Here is a 22,878-nt window from a genome sequence, read left to right on the forward strand (position 1 = left end):
TTTTTGAATTTTCTCATGACAATAAGAGACTAAAAATCATCCGTTGTTGGGAGTTCTACAAACCAAACTCTCTAATATAATGATTCTAAACTATCTTATAATATATTGTTATTATTATTCATTCATGTGCTTATTTACATACTTATGATTTGATCATCCATTTTTATGTACTATTTTAGGATATAAATATTGGGAAATGTTTGTATGCTAAGAACTTGGAAATAATATCTAAAGTGAGTCATATATAGGGATAAAATGCTTTTCTTTAGTTTGTTTATGCATCTCTTCTCTTATGTAAATTATTTAGTAATCAATCGCCAAGAGATTAAGAGCAATATTAAGTGGTTTAGGTTCTTTCATTTGAAGGATTTTGGTTAGAATAAACTAATAAATGCGGATAATAACCATATTAATGTTAAGAAAAAAAAAATTCATTAAAATTACATCAAGAGAAATTCTGGCAAGCAAAACTCCCAACACATTCCTAAAATTACCACAACACCATCTCACTACTTCGTGCATTTATTTTTCTCAACCTTCATATTCCTTGCTTTGTAGTTAATTCATTTTAGTTTATACTTGTAGTTAATCAATGAACAAGATTAGATTTGAATCACTAATTTAATATATATATATATATATATAAAACTCTGAGTACATGCATAATATTTGTAGAATTTGATACTCAATTTTATTGTTTTATACTACTTATGTAACTTGGTATACTTGCAAATGAGACAAAAAATCACAATTTAAAATCCTACCAACATTATTTTCAATGAAGGATTAAACCAATGGAGATAAATCAAATAATAAATATATAAAACATCAAAATCTAGCTGAAAAAAAAATTGTTTGCAGTAGGTTGGAGTGATAACAGTTGTTTGATTCAGAAATTACAATCACACACAAAGTTATTAATATTCTATGAGATGTGATGTGATCATAGGGTCCACGGGAAAAGCTAAAAGGCTTTAATATCTAATCAAATTCACCTGATCCATGTTCTTCTTTAACCAATCATACGGTTGGTCCTCACTTTTCAAAGGTAACGATGTTTTTTTGTTGACTGCTTTTTGATTAATTATTCTTTCTAGATTTACGAAAACGCAGTTACGAATATGTAAGTGCTTCAGTGTGCTTGAAGCTTCCTAGTTCCTACGCTCTAAAATAAGAATCTTAAGCTTTAAGATGTAACTCCATGTGTAGAACTTGTGTTGCTGATCCCTCTCTCAAAAATATGACAATGAATTGAAAAGGAAAGATAGCCCCATTTATATTTGTATTTGGTTTGAGGGTCTCCATCGTTCGGTAGCACAATCTATTGGTTAATTTGGGGATTCAATAAGCTCTTAATTGCCCCTAGTTCAATTATATGAAAATTAAGAAAATCGGTATACTCCTTATTCTTTTTATTTGTGGACGAGAGTTTGTGTCTATATCCATCTAACGTTCTGAGAGTTTTGGATAATATTATTAAATACAACTTTTTCTGTTTATCACTACACAAGAAAGAAAGAGAAACATTAGTGTAGAGAATATAGAGCAATAAATTAATAAGAAAGATAATATATATATATATATATATATATAAAATACAAATAATTTGATATAAACAAAAATGACAATAATTATATTTCTTAACCTGTGTATTGTAAATTTAAAAAATGTATAGAAGGAAATAGAAATAGTAGAGTGATGAAAGCAAGCCTAACCTGCGTGGCATTACTAATGATCGTTGCTGATGATGAGAACGTAGAAACTATATTGAACGACATGGAATTTTAATAATCTTGTGTCACGTGCTTTAATATTTATTATACACCTTCTGAACAAAGATTTCAAACTTCTGTTACAATCTACAAATTGTACTCTCTCCGTTATAAAACTATATATTATGTGTGGTTAAGAATGATTGTCGTCATGATTATATTTTATTACAATAGAATTGTTTTTATTTGAAAATATTTTTGATATAGAAGGAAAAAACTATATGTTATCTTTTTGTGCTAATATGTAATAGATTAAAAATCATTATTTGATCATGTCAAAGTCCATTAACTTAATAAAATATTCTTATTTAATCTCCGATCTTAATTATTTCATTTAGGTGTTAGTTGAGACAATTTTAAATGAATTATTCATATAATTATCAAATGAAGATATGACTAGAGATGCTGAAAGAGGAAAATCACGGGGGGGAAAATGTAAGAGAAGTGAGATGTGAAAAACTGAAATCTTAATTAATGCTAATTATAGAAGATAGCTTATGTTGGCTTTAAAGGATAACAAAAGTATGAATTGAGAAGGGAAAGGAAATTAATTAAATTATTCCTACGGTGGCAGAAAACAAATGCATGTTCTTTTTAGTTCTGATCTAAAACTAAAAGGGGTGAAGAAACGATTCATTATGAACCTCATCCTTCCTTTAATGCATGCACTTTCGGTAAGTTATTAGCTTATGTGAGGATAGATGCTAAAACATTGAAATAGAGCCACAAGGGCAACATGTATCAAGCTATCAACCTGCATGCCACTAGTAATAAAATTGTTTAACTTCTTGGCAAGTGGAAACACTTCCACTACTAGATATATATGCGCATGTTATCTCTTTTTCTCCTGCGAGTCCATCATTTGTAGATCATGTATATGCTGTACTTGAGGACCATAGGAATGTTATTCTTGAAGTTGATTTAAAAGGTATAGGATTCCAAATTATTATGTATCAGCTAGTAATGATATTGGGCATAAAACATGACCAATTTGTATGCCAGACTTGGACCATTTTCTGCAAATTACGGGTTTCCACTCTCCACAATTAGGACGCGTATTCCTTAGCTTTACACTACATATTCATTGAAGCATGCATGGGATGTGTTGTCTATAGGGTGTAATTATCCCCGAAGTACGCTGTAATGAACCGAGAGTATTTGTTTTTTTTTCTGATACAATACTTTAAAAGTATGGGCTAATCTAAAAATCTATTTGAAACCTACTTTATAATAAAAACCTTTAAAATAAGTCTACAAACCTACTACTTACTAGCTAGACTAATTAATAAGCCTTAATCCCTTAACTTACATAAGCTAACGGATTTAAATATATATATAATGCATATAATCTTAAAACATTATAGTAAAAATTTAATGTAATTGTTATTATGACTATTGTATTATGTTTTATTTATATTCATTTCAATGACCGACTTGTTAAACTTTTTTTATAAGTAAAAAAAAATTATAAATTGACTAATTAGTGAGAGTAAGTAAAAAAAATATTTTTGAATAATTTAAAATCTATTTTCTTAAAATTAATAAACCTAACAAAAAAAATACTTTTTTTAATATGTATAAGTACAATATAACCTACTGTTAATATGGACTAAGCTTATTTATTTCCATCTATCATGTACATCTATAAGGTAAATCTGAATGGCTAGCTATGTGGTTGTGGGCCCATCAGAAAACAAGCCACCTAAGAAGGTTAGGCATACTGGTAGATAATTACCTTTCAAAGAGAAAACAAAGGTTCAAGTTATAAATATCCCCATGTATCTTAGAGTAAAGGTTTATTTTAGGACTTAATTTTATTCAACCTTTTAGTAATTTTTGCAGGTAAATGAAGCATAATGGAGAGGTGTTTTGAGAGCACTTATGTTATTCTTCAATTCAGTTTCGTTACGTTTGGCAAAATGATGATCTTGTTCAACGAGAATGTACGTCTTAATTAAAGTTACGTGTGTCAAGCACATTTTGCTCAAAAACACCTATTTTTTTTGTTGAGTGAGGAGTCCTTCAAACTCCCTTTGCCTCAAGATGACTTTGGCTTAGTGAGACCTAATTTTTGCTAAGCAGAAGTGTCGGCTTTTGCAATTACTTGAACAAGAAAAGAAGAAAGTATTGTGGTATAAAAAGACGAAATAATTAAAATTTTATTCAGTTTAATTGTAAATGTACAAGAGAGATATATAGAATAAAAAATACTAATAAAATTTAAATTATCTATTAAATTATCTATAATTAACTTAGATTTAAATATATCTATAACTTGAATTTAAATTGTAACATAAATAATTAATTATTTTATCATATTAATAGTCTAATACTCTCTTACAAGATGATAGTGAGGGAGACAACGCTAATCTTATTCATAAGAAAATTTCCAAAAAAATAGTTTTATTTATTTGCTTATTTAATTGTTGTTTAATTGAATCCTTAGCATTTGATACTTATTTTTCTAATCAATTATTTGTTTCCGATTGTCGTCAGGATAGTGAATTTTGTAGAAATTAGCAAAGTATTATGTAAGTCCCTGTAAAGACAATCAAAACTACGATTTCACATACTTGTTAATCATGTAACAAAATGCTCAAAGGCCAAGTGATAATATTAAGGGTAATTGATTAATTTTTGTTTCTGATACTTCTATTGAATTCGATTACTTTGTTCACCAGACAGCCTAACTAGAAATAACAATATAATCCATTACAATATCTAATAATTAATTATTCTAGAAAGAACATTTTTTTCTTTGAACTTGTTTCTTTGTAATCTATTACAAATTATTTTTTAACTGCATCTATTACAAATTCATGTTGAATTTTTATGTAACTTGTATAAATTTAATATCCTCTTTAGATATACTTCTTCTAATTAAGCTTTGTATATTTGTTATTATATATTATGAATATGTAATGATTGTGTATCATTTGTCATTAAATTTTATCACTCCTTACAATCAATCATGAATTATAATCATAATAACAAATATACTTCTTAAACGTCAATCAGTTCAATGTACAAGTTACTATATCCAACTTGTAGTTTCAAGTTCAAACCTTATTGAAAATAAAGGAAGAATCACTGCACTCAGCAAACATAATTTCTTCGTAACGTTGTGCTCAAAATTTTGGGATTTATATAATTATAATCATACCTAATAAATAACTAGATTATAAGTGGATATTATACCTATAACTATGAATAATTTTAAAACATGGATATAATTTGATATAATTAATTATTATTTTTAAAATATGAATATATGACTAGGTATGAATAAATTGGTTATAAAATTAATTATATAACAAGTTATATTTAAAATCAATTACACAATTAATTATTAATAATAAATAAAAATAAGTTAATTGAAATATTCATAATTATAAAATTAGTTATAGTTTTATACTTATTTTTATATAACTAGTTATATAAAATTAATTATAGTTATAAAACTAATTTTTTTAGTGTGCCAAATATTTAGAATGTTACATTTTAATTTGCAGTAGGAAAGAAACGCGCGAGAAAGAAAAAAAAAACCTTGATTAGACTAAAGCTAAAAGAAAAATGATAAATATAAAATATTCAATTGTACTTTTCATCACTGAGCAGCCTTCTGGTTTGCATCTGAGGTGCCATATCAGTGATACGATAAGCACTATATTTGCAAAAGCTATTACCGTGTTTGTGGAGTGATTCCATGTCTCCTTAAGATATTTTATTGGATTTTTAGGTAAAAACCGTGTTGAATGAGATGCTGGCCATGTTATAGATATGGCTCATCATTCATCAATCACTTGACATTAAATTTATTTAATGTAATTGCTGATTACACCAAGGTATCAAGACCATAAAACATGTTCCAGGATGCATAAACCATTTTTTGATCTAGATTACTTTTTTATTTCAAGGGCTCGTAATTAAAAGATAGCATAAAGTTTTCAGTTGTTTTGAAAAATTAATATATATTTAGTGCATGTTTAAATAATCGTTACAATCAGATATTGGAATCAAACATATATTACAAAAACATTTTTATTCTTTCTTTACGTTCCATTTGTGTTGAACTATTGAATTTGATTTTGAAATTTGTGAGACAGCAAACCAAACATACTCCTATTCTCTTAATTACAGGGAGGGATCCAGAAATATTTTGTAGCGAGAGAAAAAAGAAACTTAAGATTTTACAAAACAATAATCTCGATCAATGCTAAAAAATTTTAAATTATTTAAGTTTCTAGAAATTACAATTGGAAAACAATAACCACCTTGTGTGTACCGGAGACTTCGACAAAAATTAATTATCACTTTTAACAGAAGTTATATAAATTAATCATGACTTTCTTATTTCTCCGTTCATACCAAATATATTTATAAAAACAATTTCTTATTATGAAAGCAACATCTACTTTTTTATGGGATACATTTTTTTATCAAATATATTAAAATAAAAAATATCTTAATGAACAAATGCAATTGCCTTATAGACAATAGCGGACCTACAACCAGCCGAAGATGTGCACTTACATTCTCTCATTTTCTAAAATTTATCAAATTTATAAATAAAATTTTATATTTTTATATTTTATTTTATTTTATTTATATTTATATAATTCAACTTTCTAATTTTATTTTTTATAATTTACACTCACTATTTAGGATTTTCGATCGCCACTGCCCATAAGACTTAAGTTGGATCCCAAACTGTTTAATTGGCAGAGTATGAAGATCCGGGGTGAGAGGGAGACTGATAAAGGCTATGCACGCAACAACAATATTTTTTTCCATATATCATCAAATCATAACGACAGTGGTATCTGTATTCTTCTTATGCAGGATAAAGGCAAGAGAGTGATGGGACAGTCAATAAGAAAAAAAATACTTTTAAGGAGAAATGGGCAAAACATATCTTTTAGTTCACTTTATTCGGGAAAATCCTAATATTTTGCTTGGAATCAGATGTCAGGTTTAATTATGAATACAAAATTAATTAATAAAGGATTTTGATTAACAAATATCCTATTGGTTAAGGAATCTACAAAAAAAAAAAAGACAAAAAACCAGATGGTATTTTTTTAATCCAAGGTTTCTCTATCTGCAATGGGAAATTAAAGAATTAATCTACTGACATATTGAAATTTATATAAAGCATTAATCTCTCTCAAAGGATACTTTTTTATACACATAAAAGTTTAGAGATTCAATTGTTGCCGACATTTTAAAAAAAAATTATATATCAATCATATCAAATTACATTAATAATTGACATGTTAACATTTTTTTAAAATGAAAAAAGGCTCAGTTATTAACCAACATGCATAAACATCCAAATGGCCTCAGTAACAGAAAAGTCTATTGTTACTTATAGATGTGCTTAAGATTAAGATTGTTAAAAGGGAAATCATATATTTACGTCATTCTACAAAGCCCACTCCCTAATTTAAGAAGTAACAGGAATTGTCATGATTGAGATATAGATTCTATCATATCTTGCATAATGAACAGAAGGAACAAAAGCAAAATTCCTCCTTTGTATTGAACATATACAATAGAAAAGATCCATTTCTTTCTACTTTGTCACTGAATTAATTAAGACAGCTTCTGCTAATAGTTAGACAGCTTCAAAGATATTTAGCAGATATAGCAAAAACCTGTTACAATTCGTCTCAAGAGTCAAAGCTCAAGTAGCATCAAATTTCTTCCTGCTACAGATGTTGATGTGGCTACAATTGCATTTGTACTGCCCAACCACAATATAACGGCTGCAATTGCAATTACAAAATGCTATTTAAATTAAGCCATTTCAGCAAGGTGATGTTGCTACATATGTTCTGACTATACACAAACATAAGTACTTATGACAAGAGTTTGTTTCATGTTAGCATTTGTCACTTTTAAGTTCAACCTCGTGCTTTGCAGCACGTGAGTTACAATTGATTTTCCTTGTAGAAAACAATCTTAGTTAATAGTTAGACAGAAAGTTGAAGAAACATGTGGAGGTGCAGAATTCTGATGTTCATGCATGGTCATGCATTAAATAGAAGCTTCGTATAGTTAGTGAAGAGATGAAGGAACTTCTGGTCTAAAAACCAGGATATTGAGCCATTGATGTAATTTGATTGATATCCAATTCAAACCTCAAGTAGTTGTTCCTATTTCCTAATTGGCATGTGTGCTATACTGCTTACTGCCTATACAAGCTTAAACAACGAACAAAAAGTTACATAAGGATGATGATCATACGTAACTGGTCAACATTTGTCTAGAGTCACCAAGCTTTTTGTTGGAGTTACACAAAGATAACCTAGCTTTAATTTGTAGTAGAGTTTAGGCTCAAACTTAGATAATAAGGTAATATCAGAATTTATCCTAGTGATTGTTATTGGACCTTTCAGGTCACCCTTTATCTCCTACAACTTTGCATTCCAGATATTCAATCTCTGGTATGAGAGGGTGTATTGTTAATCTCACTTTGACTAGTAATAAAGTTAAAATAGTTTATACAAGTGGAGACAACTCACTCAATAAATTAGCTTTATAGATTGAGCTAAACTCAAACTCAAATTCTAATTTTATATTATGTTAGCTTTGCAGACTGTTCCTGAAACTAGCTACATCCTTATTGCCAATAGATAAATTGTTGCGGGTTCTTATATGAATTTCTCTACATGGATGGTCTATATTTAGTGTGTAAGATTTCAAGATGCAATATTTGATAATGCAATTAATGATCTCAACTGTCTAGTATGATAGCAGCTACCTACCTGAGTATGATCCACATCCATTGGTAATGGTAAAATTAGAAATATTATACTACTCTCATTTTATTTGTCACTTTTGAAATATTTCTCTATTTTACACTATTTGTCATTTAGAATAGTAAAAAAATTTAATTTTTTTAATGATATTCTTAAAAAATAAATGCCTTACCATAAAATAAGGAAGGGAGTGATTGTTGTTTCTATTTGGGAAAATAAATTGGTAATTGTTCAGTAAATAAGAACATTAACCACATCCACATTTTATTGATTAAATCGTTCTGCATTGGTGATGAAGAATCCATAATCTGCATCCCAAAGACTAGAAACAACTAAAATGTTGCTCTAAACCTGGGATGCAAATTACCTTGTCCTCACCCAATAATAGTGATTCTCCCAAAGAAGCATTGAACCAGTGGAAGATATTAAAATGATTAATTAAACCGGTCTGCATTGTCGTTAAGGAAGAGATAATCTGCATCCCAAGGACTAGATGCAACAAAAACATTGCTCTAAACCTCAGGATGCAGATTAGCTTTTCCCACTCAACAGCTCTTCCAAAAGGTATTAAACTAATGAGAAGAAGAAAGAACAGTACGTAGCAAATAATATATGGAAAGAAGGTTTTGTCTGTAGTGGATTGCATTGGGGCTTCATACGAATTTATAAGGGTTCAAAAAAGAGAATAAAACTAAAATGATTGCTGATCATACAACATTAGCAAATAAGAATCTTTATGGATACATGCCATACAGATAAAGATCTCTGTCCCAATTGAGAACTGAAATGGACAGATAAGTATCTTGTTCATACAGATTAAAACTTGTAACCTAAGTGAGTAAAAATAAAATATATTTTTTTAAAATTAATTGCTGGTTGCGGTCAAAGTTTTAAATTTCGATTGTAGTTGCAGTTTAATCACAATTTTTGATGTTATGAGAAACTACGGATAAATGTGGCCAATTGTGATCGCGATGCAGTTTTGGTAACTCCAAAATCCTTAGTTGTAACCCTTTTTAAAAATCCTAATCGTATTATGGATCAAACATAAGTATTGATAAATTATATTTTGAGGGATATTTTGTGAATTTTTGTGTCATTTCCATGTATTTCATTGGCAGAACTCACGTTTGAATTTTAATTTTGTATTGCAGAGGCCTAATTGCTCAATTAAGGAATAGAGTTGGAAACTACATGTTTTCTAAAGATTTGAAGACTTTGTTACTTGACAAGCAACACGACCATGTCAAAAAAATAATTGTCCTTTAGAACAACATCGTCTTTCCAACAATGGTCATGGTAAATTCCATCATGATTGTGGTTAACTCATGAGATCCATAGTGAGTTCATAATGCCTCAAAGCTTCAATGTCACATGTTTCCAACCACAGTCATGGTAAATTTCACAACGGTAGTAGTGCGCCTATATAGAGTAATTATCTATAGGGAATTATAAATAAAGTATTGGGGTCTATGTCTAGGTATTCATTATTTTACATTTGAGGAAGAAGGGCTTTTGAGAGACAAAATTGCACCGAGGGCAATTAGGGTCTTAATATGCAAGGTTTTCGATTTCTTTTATTCTTAATACAATCTTGTATGTTGTTTTGTTGTTCTATGACCATGGTTAGCTAATCCTCTTAGAACTTGGATTATGACTTAGTTGTTGGAGTACAAGTGTGAGGTGAAGTCCTACATCGGTTAGAAGTGAAAAGGTTGAACACCATATAAGTGAGGAGAAGACCCATAAACCTGAATCTTAAGGTTTTGGGTTAGAGTATGATGTCAGATTTTTTTATGTGGTGGCTCCTGGTACACAGGTGTACCCCTTGAATCTTCCCAACATCTTTATTCATACATATATCTTTCTCAACCCTATTGTTGTTTTTAGTTTTCTTTTCTTGAATCTAATTACAACAAATCCCCAAAGTATAAAACCCCCAATATTATTTAATTAATACAATTTAGATTATTTGGGAATAGATTTTTAGGGCATGATATTCGAACTTTCGAGTCTATGATACTATTACACAAGATACACATATTGATATGCGAGTACAAATTTTATGTATTCTTAATTAACATCACATGTCATATTCAGTTTTAGTTAATTGAACTTTCATTCTCTTAACTATTAATTGATACCACATGGATGAAGAACCAGAAGGGTTGCATCACCTTGCATGCCACAACTAATAACATTGCTTAGCTTCATGGAAACGAAACACTTCATTCCACCAAGAATAGATACCACCTGATATGTTTTGCATTGCCACCGCCAGTTATGAATGTTATCTGTTATATTTATTAACTAAATCTAATACTTTCTAGAGCATGTTCTATACCTTAGGACCATTGAGTGTTATGCTTGAAATTAATTTGAAAGGTATAGAATCTCAATTTGTTGAGGACAAGTTCATAATGTGACCATATAGGTGGACCAATTTGTTTCCATTTTACCGGTTTACAACAAAATAAAGAAAATTCATGATATTTAAGAGTGAACCAGCCACTATTATATATCAATGTTAATCAAACCACTATAGTCGGCCTAGTGGTGCATGGGTGAGATCCTAGGTTCATACTTCAGAGTGATCACTGTACACAAAAAATTATATCAATATTAACCTATGCATAATGCAGACCGGGTTGCAAGAGAATGAAAATTTTGATTGAATTTAGATTTAAACCAAAGCCAATGGAGGTTTTATTACACTTTTATTTCTTTCTGTTTTTCTTTTTGGGGAGTGGGGAGAGATATTAGAAAAAGTATAATTTTAAAGTGACATTTTTGTTATAAACTTTATTGATAAATATGAATATTTAATATATTCATTCATCATGATGTGAACATTTTAAAAGGCACAGATTAATAATCTATTTATCTTATTTGTTGATCAATATCAAAATATCACTAAACAACATGAATGATGCTGCAGTGCTGAGGATCCTCTACATTCATTTCAAAACAATTTCCACAGAATGCAGTTCCTCATTAAATTGTCCATATTTATCAACCTGAATTCATTATAATTTTCATCATATAGTTAGATGTTTTAAGGATTTAATTCTCTCCGCATTTCTTTGAGAACTGCAGAGATTGTCATGGTGGTGGTGTTTGTTTCACAAAAATCATAATTTAGTAAGAATTTTCTCTGCATTAAATGAAAATCAGATTACACACGAGACAAAATCCCAAATTTTGTAAAATTTGATGCTGGAATTTTTCAGTGGAATATATGATCTCATACTGGATAGTAATCAGTTTCTGGTGTGATAGGTGGATTGGACCCAACAGAACATGGATAACTCACATGTCACAGATAATGATGGTTGTTCAAAGTTGAATGGAATGAACGCCGAACACGCCAACACTTGTAATTTGGCATAAAACTTTTTCGACTTCACTTTCGGGACTCTTTCGAAAAAAGGAGAACATCATTTTTTTTTATAAAAAATATTGAATAATAAAATTAAAAATTACATGTTGAGTAATAAACGTTACTTATTAAATAACAGAAATTACACAAAATTTATGCACAAATAAAATACCTCAATCGTGAAAATTTCTATAACAAAATTATTTCGCTAATCATCCATAACTTTAACCTAAATTTCGAATAGGTATTATTGAGGTGACTCACTAAATTATGACTACATATACACAGAAAAAATGTAGCCATGGCTAAGACCACAAAATTTCCTACCAAGGATTAAGAAGTGATGATGAAAAATATTTTAGGCTAGGGAGTTGCTAGGTGCACCCAGCGTTATTACTGGTGCACCCAACAACTTTTTAAAATTTCCAAAATGTCTTTGCTGCTCTTTCTCTTTGTCTGTCTCGTCGGTGAACAGTGTCATCGTGAACAGTGTCACCTCGAGTTTTAAAATGGCACAATGCTGTCATTTGTGCATTCTCTCTTTCTTTTCTGTCTCTGGTGCACAGTGCTTCCTCATTTTGTTTGTTTCAGTGAAGGTGAAGGTGGAGGTAGCGGCGGTGTTCGATGTTGCAGTGGTCGTCAGCGGTGGCATACGAGGTACACAATGTTGGGTGCGTTCTGGTGTACTGCGTTTCACACGGATCAAGTTGATCTGTAAGGAATTTACGGATCAACTTCATCCGCATGTATATTTCATTGTCGCAGATCAAGTATGAACTTACGGATCAACTTGATTTGTAAAAAGTTTGCGGATCAACTTGATCCGTAAGTTCATCCAAAAGTGTTTTGAGGATCAAGTTGATCCGTAAGTAACTTACGGATCAACTTGATCCGTAACAAATTTTATTTTAAAGTTTTATTTTTTCTATTTATTACTTTGTTTGTATTATCATTTTTTATTTGAATTGTTTATACGTGTAGAATGAAATAGGGTTTTGGCTTTTTGGTAATGATGAGTTATTATGTATAGTTTTGTATGTTATGTGTTGTATGTTTGTGTTAAATTTTTTGATTTATTGTTAAGAGGGACGAAGATCAGTGGATGTATGAAGGTATAATGCCTGAATAAGTGGATATGGATGATGAAAATGAAGAAGAATGTGGTGTGAATTAACCACATGTTGATTGTTCGGATGCATTCAATATTTCTCAGGTAATAATGTTCATGATTTTGAGTGATTTAATAAAATAAATATGTTGTAGGAAACTGAAATTATCAGGATTGGTTTGTAGGTGTTTGACAGCCGAGATGATGTTTTGTGGTGGGCTCAATCCGTTGCTTATGAAAATGGATTTGTGGCAGTGATTGTAAGGTCTGACATAAACACATGTAGTAGAGGAAGGACTTTGTTTGTGTTAATTGACTGTGAAAGGAGTGGCGAGTATAGGTGTAGGAAGAAAGAATTTGTTAGAAGAGACACTGAGACTAGGAAATATAGGTATCCCTTCAAGCTTCGTGGTAAGCTTGTGGTGGGAGGACAAGGGTGGATGACGAAGTTGATTTGTGGGATTCATAATCATGAATTGGCCAAGTCATTAGTTGGACATTCATATGCCGGGTGATTGAGTAAAATTGAAAAGACACTTATTGCTGATATGACGAAGTCAATGGTCAAACTAAGAAACATTCTGTTGACTTTGAAGGAGCACAATGTGAATAGTTGTACGACCATCAAACAAATATACAATGCAAAAAGTGCATATCGTTCTTCCATAAGAGGAAGTGATAATGAAATGCAGCATCTAATGAAGCTTCTTGAACGGGATCAGTATATTCATTAGAACAGATTAAAGGATGAAGACGTGGTTCGTGATATTTTTTGGTGTCACCCTGATGCAGTGAAGTTATCCAACGCATGTAATTTGGTGTTTTTGATAAACAGTACTTACAAAACAAACATGTACAGACTCTCACTGCTCGATTTTGTTGAGGTGACACCAACTGGGATGACATTCTCTACCGATTTTGTATATCTGGAGGGTGAACGTCTTAATAATGTGATTTGGGCTTTAGAACGGTTCCGAGGTATATTTTTAAGACGTGATGTCCTCCTTGGAGTTATTGTCACTGACAGAAACCTAGTATTGATGAATACAGTGAAAATTGTATTTCCTGAGTGTACAAATTTGTTGTGTACCTTTCACATAAACAAGAATGTGAAGGGCAAATGTAAATCATTAATTAGTCAAAGAAATGCTTGGGAATATGTCATGAATGCCTGGGGAACTCTTGTTGATTGTCCTTCGGAGCAGTAGTTTGATGAGTACCTGAAGAGGTTTGAAATGGTTTGTTCACCTTGGCCAATGTTTGTTGATTATGTGAAGGATATATGGATAATCTCACACAAGGAAAAATTTATTACCGCGTGGACAAATAAGGTGATGCACTTAGGGAACACAACAACAAACAGGTATGAAATTGTTCACTTATTTCTATTAACGTTGATGAATTGATGGATTTTTATTGTTGTATATGTTTATTGTTATTTGTGTATTTGAAATGTAGGGTTGAATCTGCTCACTGGGCTTTAAAAAAAGTGTTACAAAATAGCCTTGCAGACTTATGCAGTGTCTGGGATGCCATGAACAACATGATGACACTATAACACACGGAAATTAGAGCATCATTTGAAACAAGTTCACATGTCGTTGGACATGTCTTCAAAAAAACCTTATACAAGAATCTTCTTGGAATGGTTTCAAGGTATGCTTTAAATCAGATTGCTACTAAATTTGAGCGTGTTCACTATGCTGGCAACAATCCTTCTAGTTGTGGTTGTGTGATGAGAACAACACACGATCTTCCTTGTGCTTGTGAGCTATCCAAATATGTTGTTGGTTGTATCCTATTGGATTCAATCCATATGTTCTGGAGGAGACTCAGTTTTTCAGATCAAGGGATATTTGAGCCCAAGGTGAGCATCAAGGAAAAAATCGAAATAATATCCAAAAGATTTGATGAACTTGATGTTTGTGGTAAGTTTTCTCTGAAGACAAAGCTTCGAGGAATTGCATACCCTGATCAAAATTCGATGTGTTCTCCTCTAGCAAAGGTTAACACAAAAGGTGCACTGAAGAAACCGATGAAAAGAAGCCCAAGGTCAACAAAGTTACTGGGAGTATGTAGATGTTTTTCATTCTCAGCAAAATAACAATTCGTCAGTGAGGCGTAGTTCATCATCTTCTGACCAACCCAATCCAAGAAGGATGATGTCTATGCTGGATCAATTTCAGTCATTTATCCATGTCTTCATTGATAATATAGTTGATGTTGGAGCTGATGGAAATTGTGGATATCAGGCGATTGCCGGTTTATTAGGTATGAGTGAAGCCTCTTAGTCGTTGGTCTGCACCTATCTACTTATAGAACTTGCCAAATTCACAGAAGACTATATGAAGCTCTTTGGTGGCACAGACAAATTTGAGGATTTAAGGATGTCACTACATGTTGATGGGTTAACCACGATATTTAATTTGTGTTTTTGATTTTTAAGACTTAACTTTAAAATAGACTTTGACATCTATATTTGTTTCATTCAGGTCACTGTGGATGAGTGGATGGATATAACCGACATGAGATATGTGATTGCATCAAGGTATAATGTAATCCTTGTATCCTTGTTTCACCAATAAAGCATGACATTTTTTCCTCTTAGAAGTCAACCACCGGGAGATCCTTTGGTGCATCGCATAATTTATATCAGTCACGTCTATGGCAATCATTTTGTTCAGGTACATTGTAGATATAAATTTTTTTATATTTATACAATTAGTTGTGTACGATTGAGTTAATACTTATTTATTTTTGCATGTACGACAGATTTATTTAAAAGATCGTCGTCCTTTACCGTCGATAGCATTGTAATGGTCTACCAATTGTCATACTTAGGCGAAGCAGTGGCCAACTCCATATATTAGTAGAATGCAACATTATTGAAGCTTGACGTGTACAAAAGAGAGTATGTTGACTTAAATGATTATTGACAATATACCTTTGTTTATTTGTTATGTTAACATAAAAATTTGTTGCTTATTCGAAAAAAAATAATTGTTGCAACTAAAATAAAGTACGCATGTATGATAAATCATTGTCTGAGTTGACAATATATTGGGAAATGCAAGCGTGTTAACATAAAGCGTGACAGTACACTGTAAAACTTGACTACACATTGGGAAATGCAAGTGTGTTAACATAAAACGTGTTATCACGTCACGTCATTGGTGTGGTTGACAACACAGACAAAAACCATGTGCATGCGTATGTATTTATTCTAAAAAATTGAATTAATAGTACTAAAACTCATCTATATATATCACACAGTTGAACACGGTAAAAAAATCAAACATTCATTCCTAACTCAACTCTTTGAACAAAGTATAACATTTTTTGGAGAAACAAGCAGTCAGACAATTGTGAACTCCATATTAGGTTTTATTTTTCCAAATGATTCCATTGTTTACAACGACAGTGGTGTTTATTTTCAAACCTCTACTCAAGTACCTTTTCGAGTACCCAACGCTTGTGATTTTCAAACATTAAAAACCAGAATATATAATACCCTTCAACTAACTGACGAACAATATTTGGATGAAATTTACTACCGGTAGTCATTCACAGATACAAGTAACCATCTTTGCTTTTAATGTATGCAACTGAAAAATAATGATGATGTTAACACAATGTTAATGTGTAATAATCAATTTTCAAGTGTTGATCTGATTGAGTTATTATGTACCATTGGTAGAACACCAGATGATATATTAAACATACTTCAAGTCACTATGACCCTTACTCATGATGTCCTATAATGGGAGGTGAAACATATCACGCCAAAATGAGTTTGTTGGTTATTCGTTCACAGGAAAAAATCCCAAAAAGTTTGACATTCCTTTCGAATGTACTATGGACGAACTGGAGGATTTGATCAAACAAGTTGCGCCTCATGGGATTCCCCCTTATGGTATTCATGAAACACAACGGTAAGACGATTGTTTTTTCGACAACCAAGTCACTATAAGTATTCACATGAAATTATCAAATTCGAAATTATTGAACTGAAATCCAACGATGACATCATGAAGGTGCTAGTGCATTCTAACTACTGAAAAAAATTCGGGCCAATAGAAATTTTAACTGTTTTTAGTAAGCATGTAATCGACATGAAAGATAATATATTTATGTCCTTGTTGCAAAATTAACATGGCTCAATTGTCGTATTTGATGCAAATTTTATTTCTTTCCACTCTCTTTAAGTTAATGTAATGTTTGAAGCTAATGTAATGTTATTTTATGTTTGGAATGATTTTACGTTTCAATTCGTGCAAATTTTATGTTATTCGTATTCAAAAATAAAATATAATCCTCATCTAAAATAAAAAACAAAGACACAACTTGCTTGCGGATCAAGTTGATCCGTAGGCTACTCACGGATCAACTTGATCCGCAATATTGCGGCGGATTAAGTTGATCCGCAAATGACTCGCGGATCATCTAGGTCACATATGGATCAAATTTTTCTTCTGCGAATCAACCAAAACCAATACACGGATCAACCTCAATGACCTTGTGCACAAATTTTTTTTAAAAAATACACGGAAATATTTTTGTCTTTTCACAGGGGTGCTGGGTGCACCACCAATAACACTGGATGCACCTAGCAACACCCTTTATGCTAATGTTAATCTCTTGGAATGCTTGATAGAAGCATCTTCAATGTCTCATATGTCATAAAGATAATGCCCACGCTAGGAACAACCTTGTAGTACTCAGGCAAAATGCCTCTATACAAGCCTCGTACCCCTTCATTCTAAATTATGTGCTTGAATGTCCCAAACAAACTGGTATTGTAGACACGTGCTCGACCACCAGCACCCTCCAACTGCTTCCTACGCCTTACAAGATCCAAGGGGAATGTTGCTGCATGTTGCAAGAGACATCAATTAAACACAAAAGTTCCCAAATGAGAAAATTGCTCCTATCTTAAGATAACTAGCTTCTATCATATGACTTCTTGGGAAAGCTTATATTGACAATAACTGACAAAATTATATATTCTTACAAAAAAATAAGTTAACTACACTACGTAACTGATTCATTTTAAAGGCGCTAAGGCATTGTGTGTTTCAAACGAGGGCACTTGTTCATCGTTCATGAGATGAAAGTCAGCTTACACCAGTTGACACAAGATATTTGGCATTAAAAATCTGAAAACTGAAAACTACAATCATACCCAATAGACCTAAACAAATTTATTCAATCATATCATTAATTAACATTATTTGCTCAAAGAAAAAGGCATGTATCATATCTGGAACAGGATATGTAATCTATTATCTAAAATTATATTTAAAAGAAACACTCAAGAATTGAAAAAAAATGATATTGGAGATAGCAACATTCCATAAGCACCTTACCTGTTGACGATGCAACTCCTGAAAGACTGCCACAAGCAAGACTGATCATGACAGTAGAATCATCTGGCCTAAATTTTAAAGAAATAGACTGAATATTTACAAATATATACACCAATCATGAGGAGGTAACCCCCTTCATAATGTACTCTCAATTCAATGCAAATACAGATATTCACCTTCGGGACTGCCAAAAAGAACGTAGGCTCTCATAAACTGAAAAGCTTATAGCTATATCGGGACCAACACCCTGTACCGCACAAGATAAGCAGTTATGTCATTTGTAAAACATAGCAGGATCATCAACATAAAGAAGCTAAAAGGTATTGAAAATACATCATGAGCATACCAACAATGTAGCTCCAAGTCCTTTGTAGAGACCCAAGAACCCTTCGTCTCTGCAAATGGTAGTAAAAGCATGTGAGATGCCCCTGTAGTATGTGGAACTTCTCTGCAAAGAAACATAGCATGTTAGTCTCAACTCAGTAAAAATAAAATCTCAAACATAAAGTCATTACAAATTGGATCAAATTCAATGGAACACTAAATGCCAATTAAAATATAATCAAGTCACTAATGCAAAAACTGAGCTCCGAAAATTTCTCAACTCACAACAATTGGTAAATACCTGTGCTGCAAATCGTGTTCTCACTAAATCCAAAGGATATGTAGCTGCAGCAGCTGTTATGCCAGACAAACCACCAGCTACAAAGTGTACAAAGAGATCTGCACCTGTATTTCCTCTATGCTTCTCCCCCAGAAGCAAACGTAATAGCTGTAACACAATAAAGAGACAATGAAATTGTTTCAAACTTTAGAAACATAAACAGCAACTTCTGAACCATATACATATTATGTGAAGAGCATCAGACGTTACATTCTTGTAGCATTCATATGCATAGAAGTTGACTGAAGAATAAGGGAGACGATGAGCTATGGTCACCAAATGCTCTAAATCCTTCTTCATTGACAATACGTGAAGCCTCACCCCAAATGCTAGGCTTGCTCAATGCTGCCAAATCAAAATGCATACCATGCACCTGATAAAGCCAACGCATGTAAAATAGTCAGAAAAACATTACTTGAAAGGACTGAATTTGAATTTAACGAGGAGAATGATGGATATACACTCTATCCTTTTCAATGAAATCAATTAACTTACGTTCTGAGATTATTAAATGTCATTGAAGGTAAAAAAACAAATAGTTACAACCATGCAATAATGATTACCAGCAGAAGAATGATTCATCAAACAATTATCACAATTTGACTTTGAAGCTTGAAAATTTAAAGTTGAAATGGAGACAACAAATGAAACTAAGGGGGTGTATTCAATTAGGATTTCAAAGAATTTTAAATGATTTTCTTTTAGTAAAAAAGTCTTGAGGTATTCAATCAAGATTTTTAAATAATAGAAATAAGTAATGTAATATTCCATCAAGACTAGGATTTTTTAAGGAATTCTATAAACTCCGTTGATATTCAATTAATATTGCTTATAACTTAAAAAAAGTCTTTTGTCATTCAAAAGTATACAAAATTTGATGAATTTTTTTTCAGGATGAATTTTAATAGATTTAATAAAAAAAATTTAGTAGAAAATACACATCAAACAATCTCACCCAAACCCTTAAGATTTCATAAGACTTTCTTGCTTTCTTTCTTTTTTACCAATTGACATGTATTTCTTCCCCATCGTTTATAATCCCTTGTCTTTTTGTTGAAAGCGATAAAGTGTTAGGTGAGAAAAATTCATGGATCTTTATCAATAATTTTGAATGTTTTTAAAAAATTCATGGAGTCATTTTAAATCTTATGATTTCATATTTTATAAATCCATTAAAATTCGAATTACAAAATTCTAATTGTAAAAATCTTTTTAAAAAATCTTAAAAGTCATTATTCCATCCTTACAAAGTTTTTTAAAATAGTATTTTAAAATCTTAATCCAATACATTCCCTAAGTAAACAAGACAAGAATATAAAAATTGCCTTACATTGTATAAAAATTAAACTCAAAATATTCCATGATATTTCTTTCTGTGGCACACATACTAGAAAACCTTATGTACTATGAATTTCATTTCAATTAGTTGACAAATGAGATTCGAATTGAATCTACCACTGAAACCAACCAACCAACTAACTAAACCAGAAGCCAAAACCTCAAAATCCACATCCATGACATGCTAGGCAACCCAAAATTCAAAATCTTAGAATGTGTGTCATGGGTCTAACTTTACCTTACAAAACCAGCTTGTATGATGAGGGTTGCACCACTTATATACTTTAATTTGGCCCATGGTTTTAAATTGCAGTCGTGGTCGCGTTGCGATAAGTCAGAAAACCTTTATATTGCAAGAAAATGCGGCTGATGCAGCCATTGCGGTGACGGTGAATCAAAATACCTTGACATTGCGGCCACAATTGCGGTTGCGGAACGCTATTTAAAACCATGATTTGGCCATTCCATAGTCGATGTGGAATCTCTAAATCTCTAACACATTCATAACAAATACTTTTTCTAAATAAATCAAAAAGAAACCTGAAAAAGGATGGTGAGGCGTGCAAGTGGAGCAGTGCAGGTCTTGGCAAAAGCACCGGCTAATCCAACCGCTAGAAGCTGAGACACCGTTCCCATTTGCTGCTGCTGCAACATTCTCACATTGTTTTTGATTTGTTTCCATGCCCACCTTCAACCGTCACACCCATTCGTGCTGCTTCCATACCCAACACCCAAAAATTCAATTTTTAACAGAAAAATAAATAAATAAAAAGACCCTTGTTCTTCTTCTTCTCTGTTTTTTTTTACTCGGAGTACCCGATTAACCTCGGAAACCTCAAATGCTAGTTCCCAGGAGAGGATGATGGATTGTTGTTGTTACATCATACATGGGTGATGGAATGGGTCTTTTCCTCGACAAGGAACAGGGCGTGAAGATGAAGGAGAATAAATAAACAGCTGAATAAGAAAACAAAAAAGAAAAAGAAAAAAGAAAAGCATTTGTTTTAATTCTGAGAAAGTGAAGCCTTGGAAGTGAAGAAAAACAACAAAAGGAAAAGGGTTTAGGTGTGAACGAATTAGGGTTTTACGGAGTGGGACGGTGCAGTGATTTATTCCACGAGTTCGGTGCAGTTCTCGCGGGTGTAGTACGGTCAATAGATGAAGTTTAACCAAAAATTGTGAATTTAAAGAAATTGAAAAACTAGAAAAAATTTAGAGACAAACAATGAATTATAGATATATAGCATGGATAAGATAGATATTATATCATATTATATCGTATTCTATCCACCAAATAAACTATAAAAGCATTAAAAATATAATTTATTCAAAACATTTTTATTTTGTGATACTCAATCACGCTCATGGTACTCAAATCTTATTTTCTGATCATTATTTATTCTTTATTATATTGGTGTGATAGATTTTGTATAAAAATTAATTGTATATAAGTTTTGATTTTATAAGTTGAGATAATTATACGAATTGTTTTAATTTTTTTAGAGTTATTTAAACAAATTTATTGAAATTCTTAAATTTAATGTGATATTATCACATCGGATTTAATTCCTCTAAAATCAGAAAATACAATTTAGAGGATAAAATGTACTTATATCATTGATTGAAATCAACGATTAAAAATTATAATAAAATTATTGCAGTTTATAAATTTAATTTTATAGGAGCCGAAACAGGATTTTTATCAATTTATGTACTTATATTGTTCTATTTATGCTTATACTGACGTCTCTCAAAAGTTTTTTTTTTACAATATTTTAATTTCCCTCCATTTATAACAGAAAAAGTATACTATGATATTTTGTTATATAAATTAAAGAAGATTTATGTGAGGTAAAAAATGTATTGAGTAAATTTGTCTAAAATAAAGAAATATAAATATAATTTGCCAAAAATCAAACACTGAACTTTATATTGTACAACTTTCTTTTATTTTTACGCAAATCAAACAAACCTTTTGCTTGCACTTGTGTGCCTTAACTTATTTGGTATTAATGAATAATGATAGATTAGGAATTTTTTATTTTTTTTACTGATAGATTAGGATTCTTAGCATCAATGAGTAACTCCATTGCTCATTCTTGGTGGCCGCAGAAACGCTAATCTTTATGCTTGGGTTTGATAAATAATTGATGGGAGCTACTATTCACACAATTAAAATTGTTTTTCTCAGCATTCACGTGAGTAACTTTTTACTAATTTCCAAAAATACTCTTTCCATGGAAACACGGTTAGAGTCGTTCACTTGTACTACAGAATCATAATCACGGTTTCATTGTATATAATTAGAGTGAAAAAATAAATAAATAACGGAAATACAATTTCATTTTACCATGAACCAGTTCATGTGGCCAGGCAAAGTCTGAACTTTACTAGCGAAATTCCAACCTATCATTAAATTTGATCGAGCTAGCCCAATCCAAAAATGTGCTGGCTTGTAGTAGCTCAGCCTAATAGCCCGAATTGAAA

At 31.4% G+C, this 22,878-nt stretch overlaps 1 non-coding gene and 1 pseudogene across 1 annotated transcript; both read right to left on the bottom strand.

The window, feature by feature from the left end:
* Positions 1-8,997: 8,997 nt before the first annotated feature.
* Positions 8,998-9,080, bottom strand: MIR2111F (microRNA MIR2111f). Its single transcript, NR_126691.1, has one exon. It is a non-coding gene; the product is annotated as a microRNA MIR2111f (primary transcript).
* An 8,446-nt stretch (positions 9,081-17,526) lies between these two features.
* On the bottom strand, positions 17,527-21,577 carry LOC100784096 (mitochondrial substrate carrier family protein B-like; annotated as a pseudogene).
* Between the last annotated feature and the right edge of the window lie 1,301 nt (positions 21,578-22,878).

This window comes from Glycine max, chromosome 7 (assembly GCF_000004515.6).
Source record: "Glycine max cultivar Williams 82 chromosome 7, Glycine_max_v4.0, whole genome shotgun sequence".
Classification (NCBI taxonomy): Eukaryota; Viridiplantae; Streptophyta; class Magnoliopsida; order Fabales; family Fabaceae; genus Glycine; species Glycine max.